The following is a 7,790-nucleotide window of genomic DNA, read 5'->3' on the forward strand; positions in this document are numbered from 1 at the left end:
AACACGTCTTCCATGTTTGTGTCCCTTCTGAACACGTCTTCCATGTTTGTGTCCCTTCTGAACACTTCTTCCATGTTTGTGTCCCTTCTGAACACGTCTTCCATGTTTGTGTCCCTTCTGAACACGTCTTCCATGTTTGTGTCCCTTCTGAACACGTCTTCCATGTTTGTGTCCCTTCTCAACACGTCTTCCATGTTTTTGTCCCTTCTGAACACGTCTTCCATGTTTGTGTCCCTTCTGAACACGTCTTCCATGTTTGTGTCCCTTCTGAACACGTCTTCCATGTTTGTGTCCCTTCTGAACACGTCTTCCATGTTTTTGTCCCTTCTGAACACGTCTTCCATGTTTGTGTCCCTTCTGAACACGTCTTCCATGTTTGTGTCCCTTCTGAACACGTCTTCCATGTTTGTGTCCCTTCTGAACACGTCTTCCATGTTTGTGTCCCTTCTGAACACGTCTTCCATGTTTTTGTCCCTTCTCAACACGTCTTCCATGTTTTTGTCCCTTCTGAACACGTCTTCCATGTTTGTGTCCCTTCTGAACACGTCTTCCATGTTTGTGTCCCTTCTGAACACGTCTTCCATGTTTGTGTCCCTTCTGAACACGTCTTCCATGTTTTTGTCCCTTCTGAACACGTCTTCCATGTTTGTGTCCCTTCTGAACACGTCTTCCATGTTTGTGTCCCTTCTGAACACGTCTTCCATGTTTGTGTCCCTTCTGAACACGTCTTCCATGTTTGTGTCCCTTCTGAACACGTCTTCCATGTTTGTGTCCCTTCTGAACACGTCTTCCATGTTTGTGTCCCTTCTGAACACGTCTTCCATGTTTGTGTCCCTTCTGAACACGTCTTCCATGTTTGTGTCCCTTCTGAACACGTCTTCCATGTTTGTGTCCAGGTGAGCGCTGCACACAGCTTTACTCCGTCCCTCAGGACCAGGTTAAGCTTTCCAGCATCTGCAGAAACAACGTCTGCCAGTGTATGCAAGGTCAGTCTGAACACCCGCTTAAACCAAACGAACGTGCGGCGGGTAGCGCTGTGCGGTAGGCGGGTAGCGCTGTGCGGTGGGCGGGTAGCGCTGTGCGGTGGGCGGGTAGCGCTGTGCGGTGGGCGGGTAGCGCTGTGCGGTGGGCGGGTAGCGCTGTGCGGTGGGCGGGTAGCGCTGTGCGGTGCGCGGGTAGCGCTGTGCGGTAGGCGGGTAGCGCTGTGCGGTGGGCGGGTAGCGTTGTGCGGTGGGCGGGTGACGCTGTGCGGTGGGCGGGTGGCGCTGTGCGGTGGGCGGGTAGCGCTGTGCGGTGGGCGGATAGCGCTGTGCGGTAGGCGGGTAGCGCTGTGCGGTGGGCGGGTAGCGTTGTGCGGTGGGCGGGTAGCGGTGGGCGGGTAGCGCTGTGCGGTGGGCGGGTAGCGCTGTGCGGTTGGCGGGTAGCGCTGTGCGGTGCGCAGGTAGCGCTGTGCGGTAGGCGGGTAGCGCTGTGCGGTGGGCGGGTAGCGCTGTGCGGTTGGCGGGTAGCGCTGTACGGTAGGCGGGTAGCGCTGTGCGGTGGGCGGGTAGCGCTGTGCGGTTGGCGGGTAGCGCTGTACGGTTGGCGGGTAGCGCTGTGCGGTTGGCGGGTAGCGCTGTGCGGTTGGCGGGTAGCGCTGTGCGGGGATTTAAAGTTTCACAGAGAAATAACCACTAAAACGCTTTCGTCTCTTTTAAAGATCTTAGTATCTTAGTAAAAAGAATGACTTTAAATAACAGACTGTTTTGATTTTAGAAACTGTTAAATAAAGAAAATACCTGAAACACTGTAAAATACGGACTTAAAGCAGAACTAAGGGCCGTTGGTGGTAGAGCGCCCCCTGCAGCTCTCTGGAAAATACATTGTCAGAGAACAGACTTTTCTTTTTTTTCTTTATCGAAATACGTTGCCGATGTCTCTGGGTTTGCAGTGTAGCTTAGCATTTTAGCATCCGGCATAATATGACGCAGAACATGTTGTTTACAGATGGAATTGTGGTATATATATATATATATATATATATATATATTTCAGGGTTCTTCAGTATATTTGCTCTTCCTGCACTTTTCTGGACCGAGATGTCTGATGTTTTTCCTGGATCTGCTCAAGTCATTATAACAATTATATTACACTTATTGTATATATTCGTATATAACGTATTTACTATAAGTTTATTTTTATCTTATTTCGTTTTTTTCTGGTTCTGAATAAAAATAATGCCTCAACTTTACCTCATTTTAAAAAAGGCTTTTTTTTTCCAGACAATTGTTGTAAAATCAAAGGTGAAACTGAAGAAATTCCAATGAAAGATCGACTGGCCTTTCCCTGCAGAACACTGCACCACGGTGGGTCATCCACATGGTCATCCACATGGTCATCTACACGGTCATCCACATGGTCATCCACACGGTCATCCACACGGTCATCCACACGGTCATCCACATGGTCATCTACACGGTCATCCACATGGTCATCCACACGGTCATCCACACGGTCATCCACACGGTCATCCACATGGTCATCCACATGGTCATCCACATGGTCATCTACACGGTCATCTACACGGTCATCCACATGGTCATCTACACGGTCATCCACATGGTCATCCACATGGTCATCTACACGGTCATCCACATGGTCATCCACATGGTCATCCACATGGTCATCTACACGGTCATCCACATGGTCATCCACATGGTCATCCACATGGTCATCTACACGGTCATCCACATGGTCATCCACATGGTCATCCACATGGTCATCTACACGGTCATCCACATGGTCATCCACATGGTCATCCACACGGTCATCTACACGGTCATCCACATGGTCATCCACATGGTCATCCACACGGTCATCTACACGGTCATCCGCATGGTCATCCACATGGTCATCCACACGGTCATCTACACGGTCATCCGCATGGTCATCCACATGGTCATCCACATGGTCATCCACACGGTCATCTACACGGTCATCCACATGGTCATCTACATGGTCATCCACATGGTCATCTACACGGTCATCCACATGGTCATCCACACTTGACTTTGACCTTGTGCTTCAGTGTTTAAGGTCAAGGTGCTGAACGTCTCTGTTGAATACCACGTCCAGTTCGAGGTGGAGATCACACAAGTCATTAAGACGGGTGAGTCTGTGACGAGATTGTCTGTGTGTGTGGAGCGCTCACTCTGCTTCTCAGCTGACCTTCGTTAAACTGAAACGTGCCAAATGTTAGGTTCAAAATGATGATAAATTAGTTGCCACGGCAATTGACAATTTAAAACTGTAAGTCATGTCGTTGAATGGCAAAAGTATTGCAGAAAACCAGACGCTAAAACCCGTGGATAAGTCTGGGTCTTAGTAAGGCGCTCTTACTCTTTTAACATCTGAACCTGTTTCTCCGTCTCAGTTTCAACGCTTTTTGACGCATTTTTAGCTTTTATTGGCAATGAGTTGGAACGTTTTTGTGGTATCGTTAGTACTTGACGGCCCTGAAGCTGCTGTCAGACCTTCTCTAGAGACTTGTGTTCTTCATGTTCTCTGTCCTTGGCTTTACCCTTTGCTCAGGTGACGAAAGCGAAGTGAGACCCGAAAGGAGGCTTTTCTTCACCGACGTGAGCTGCAGGAACCAATGCATGCTCCAGGTGGACTCCGAGTACCTCATCATGGGCCCTCAGACGGACAAGTGGACCAGAGACTCCACCAACAAGTAATGTCTCCATGTATCTGTGAGGAGAACGTCATGAACTGTGAGGAGAACGTCTGTGAGGAGAACGTCAGTATCTGTGAGGAGAACGTCTGTATCTGTGAGAACGTCTGTGAGGAGAACGTCTGTATCTGTGAGGAGAACGTCATGAACTGTGAGGAGAACGTCTGTGAGGAGAACGTCTGTGAGGAGAACGTCTGTATCTGTGAGGAGAACGTCATGAACTGTGAGGAGAACGTCTGTGAGGAGAACGTCTGTGAGGAGAACGTCTGTATCTGTGAGGAGAACGTTTGTATCTGTGAGGAGAACGTCAGTATCTGTGAGGAGAACGTCTGTGAGGAGAACGTCTGTGAGGAGAACGTCTGTGAGGAGAACGTCTGTGAGGAGAACGTCTGTATCTGTGAGGAGAACGTCTGTATCTGTGAGGAGAACGTCTGTGAGGAGAACGTTTGTATCTGTGAGGAGAACGTCAGTATCTGTGAGGAGAACGTCTGTGAGGAGAACGTCTGTGAGGAGAACGTCTGTGAGGAGAACGTCTGTATCTGTGAGGAGAACGTCTGTATCTGTGAGGAGAACGTCTGTGAGGAGAACGTCTGTGAGGAGAACGTCTGTATCTGTGAGGAGAACGTCTGTATCTGTGAGGAGAACGTCTGTGAGGAGAACGTCCGTATCTGTGAGGAGAACGTCTGTGAGGAGAACGTCTGTGAGGAGAACGTCTGTGAGGAGAACGTCTGTATCTGTGAGGAGAACGTCTGTATCTGTGAGGAGAACGTCTGTGAGGAGAACGTCCGTATCTGTGAGGAGAACGTCTGTGAGGAGAACGTCTGTGAGGAGAACGTCTGTATCTGTGAGGAGAACGTCAGTATCTGTGAGGAGAACGTCTGTATCTGTGAGGAGAACGTCTGTATCTGTGAGGAGAACGTCTGTGAGGAGAACGTTTGTATCTGTGAGGAGAACGTCAGTATCTGTGAGGAGAACGTCTGTGAGGAGAACGTCTGTGAGGAGAACGTCTGTGAGGAGAACGTCTGTGAGGAGAACGTCTGTGAGGAGAACGTCTGTATCTGTGAGGAGAACGTCTGTGAGGAGAACGTTTGTATCTGTGAGGAGAACGTCAGTATCTGTGAGGAGAACGTCTGTGAGGAGAACGTCTGTGAGGAGAACGTCTGTGAGGAGAACGTCTGTGAGGAGAACGTCTGTGAGGAGAACGTTTGTATCTGTGAGGAGAACGTCAGTATCTGTGAGGAGAACGTCTGTGAGGAGAACGTCTGTGAGGAGAACGTCTGTGAGGAGAACGTCTGTGAGGAGAACGTCTGTGAGGAGAACGTCTGTATCTGTGAGGAGAACGTCAGTATCTGTGAGGAGAACGTCTGTATCTGTGAGGAGAACGTCAGTATCTGTGAGGGGGAAATATTTGTGGGTCATATTTTATCTATTTATTTAATTTTATATTACAGATAATTAGGCCCGAGCGCCACAAGCTGCGAGAGGCCGATTAGTCCCGTACGGCTGCAAAAGTGCACACGTAGTGCGCACGAAATCGAGCGCGAAGCCCTCGCCCACTTCCAAACACTCACTAACGCACTCCTCCTCTCGCCCCGTGCATACTAATTAGTAGTAGGAAAATGTAACATTACCGTTGTAAACGGGCGAAGCCCGTGAAAAAGTGCGCACTAAACCAGCACTTTACATTGGGATGACGACCGCAAAACTAAGCTTTGCTTGCTAAGTCTCGGGAGTTTTTCCAAAATGTCGTACTTTTACAAACTCCTCCCCCTCAGGGCGTTGGCCCTAAAAAGCTGAAATTTTGTGAAAATGGTGCTGAGGAGTGGGACATCAAAAATTATTCAAATTACTTTGATCTCTGTCACGGTCTCTGTGCGGTGAAGCCTCAAACTGTAGCTAGAATTTCAGAAATGTCCCAAATTTTAAATTTGTTGCCGTTTGCGCAGATAAAGTCTGAATTGCGTCAAATTAGAATCAGTTGTTAAACTCTTTGCCCTAAACCTACTTGAAGTGAAATAAATTAATTTGGCACCACAGCTTGAAATACAATTTTCTATGGAGGGTAAAATGTTTAGTTTTGCAAAATTTTACGAAATTTGGCACAAAATTCAATTTTGGCATCCCGATCAAAAAAGTAAATGAGACCCATGTCATATTTGTTACGTCTTTGCTGTAGCGATGACAGAAACCTCCCATGTTATTCCAATGGGGAAATCGCCAGATCTCTGAAATGTGAACATGTTTACACTTTATACTTTTACAAACTCCTCCAAGGGTGTTAGCCCGATTAACCTAAAATTTCGTGAGACTCCTCTTCAGGTGTGGGACATCAAAATTTATCAACATTTTCATTCTAAGAGCCACGGACTTTGTACGGCGGAGCTGCAAACTTTTCCCTTCACATGTGAAGCAAAGGGAAGAAGAAGCAACAGCGTCATGGATTCAGCTCCCTCCTCTTGCGGCGGCGTGGCAGCGGCGTGGCGGCGTGGTGGCGTGGCGGCGTGGTGGCGTGGCGGCGGCGTGGTGGCGTGGCGGCGGCGGCGTGGCAGCGGCGTGGCGGCGGCGGCGTGGCGGCGTGGTGGCGTGGTAGCGGCGTGGTGGCGTGGTGGCGGCGTGGCGGCGTGGTGGCGTGGTAGCGGCGTGGTGGCGTGGCGGCGGCGGCGTGGCAGCGGCGTGGCGGCGGCGTGGCAGCGGCGTGGTGGCGGCGCGGCGGCGGCGTGGCAGCGTGGTGGCGGCGTGGCGGCGTGGTGGCGTGGTAGCGGCGTGGTGGCGTGGCAGCGGCGTGGCGGCGGCGGCGTGGCGGCGGCGTGGTGGCGGCGCGGCGGCGGCGTGGCGGCGGCGCGGCGGCGGTGTGGCGGCGGCGGTGTGGCGAGGGCCGATCTTCGCCGCTTGCGGCTATATTTACATGTTGTTATTATTACAGACAGCTCTTGGTGAGGGGGCGGGGGCGAATCTCAAACTAAGCATTTGCGGGTTTGTGGGCGGGTCCAAGATATGGGTGATATTTCATAACTATTATGTTGCACAACTCTTATTATGATCAAATATACCCTAAGTATTTTACGCTGTCAAATGATAAAAGTATATGTGGAAGCCACTCATAGAAGTACAATGTTATCAAAAGGTTTGTCAAGTGAATGATAAAGAGTGTTTTCTTGACTTCTTCAGATTCACATACGTCATGGGCCAGGACACTTGGGTGGAGCGATGGCCGTCAGCTGAAGAGGGCAAAGACCCCGCCCTTAAAGCCAAACACCACCTTTTAACCGAAGCAACAAATGAACTCCTGAACGAGGTCTGCAGAGCCAAGTAATGAAGCAAGAACCTGAGGAGATGCTCCACAAAAGAGTGAAATTATAAGGAAATAAAGAAACAAATCCAGAAAATGTCTGTGTTTTGTGTCGTCTTTAATCAGCTTTTCTAAACTGTCAAAAACACACAATCTGGGCCTTAAATGTTGAGACGTTTAAATCACTCAATCTGAAGGACGCTCTAAAGGAGGCTCTGAAGGACGCTCTGAAGGACGCTCTGAAGGACGCTCTGAACATGTGAACGCTCAGAACGCTCAGAACGCTCTGAACGCTCACGTAGAGTCTGGCTTCAGCTGAGGTCTGCCCACACTGCCCTGAACAAACATGGCTGTCTGTGTGGGCTGTTCCAAGGTCAGTGTCACTCTTCATTCTGATTGGGCGGAACAGGACAAGCCCCGCCTTTTCCATGCTCATGCCGCCATTATAAACCTGCAGTTTATCCAGGACTACGACAACGACAAAGTCTGAGGAATAAAGTCTGGCGGTAATGCAACACTTGGATGCCAACCGCCATAAAACAACAACAACAACAACAACAAGAGCAGCAACAACAACAACAACAACGGACTACGACAGAGTCTGAGGACAAAGCACTGGAAGTCAAGGCACTGGAAGAAGAACTTTTAGGATTACGACAAAGTCTATTAAGGAATAAAGTCTGGCGGTAATGTAACACTCGGATGTCAACCGCCATAAAACAACAACAACAACAACAACAACAAGTCCTTTACCTTGTGTCTTTATTCTCCCGCTCTCCTCGAACAAAG

General features: G+C 49.6%; 1 long non-coding RNA gene across 2 annotated transcripts in view; it reads left to right on the top strand.

The window, feature by feature from the left end:
- Positions 1–986, top strand: part of LOC140376544 (uncharacterized) — an 18,578-nt gene extending 17,592 nt beyond the window's left edge. Inside the window, exon 3 of one of the 2 annotated variants that reach the window (XR_011929834.1) lies at positions 897–986. This is a non-coding gene — a long non-coding RNA (uncharacterized lncRNA). The remainder of the gene's footprint in view (positions 1–896) is intronic. The other variant, XR_011929835.1, reaches the window with a different exon arrangement.
- Positions 987–7,790: the final 6,804 nt, after the last annotated feature.

Source organism: Eucyclogobius newberryi, unplaced genomic scaffold (genome assembly GCF_026437365.1).
Source record: "Eucyclogobius newberryi isolate DKJ021-1_F unplaced genomic scaffold, fEucNew1.0.hap1 SCAF_366, whole genome shotgun sequence".
In the NCBI taxonomy this organism is placed as follows: Eukaryota; Metazoa; Chordata; class Actinopteri; order Gobiiformes; family Gobiidae; genus Eucyclogobius; species Eucyclogobius newberryi.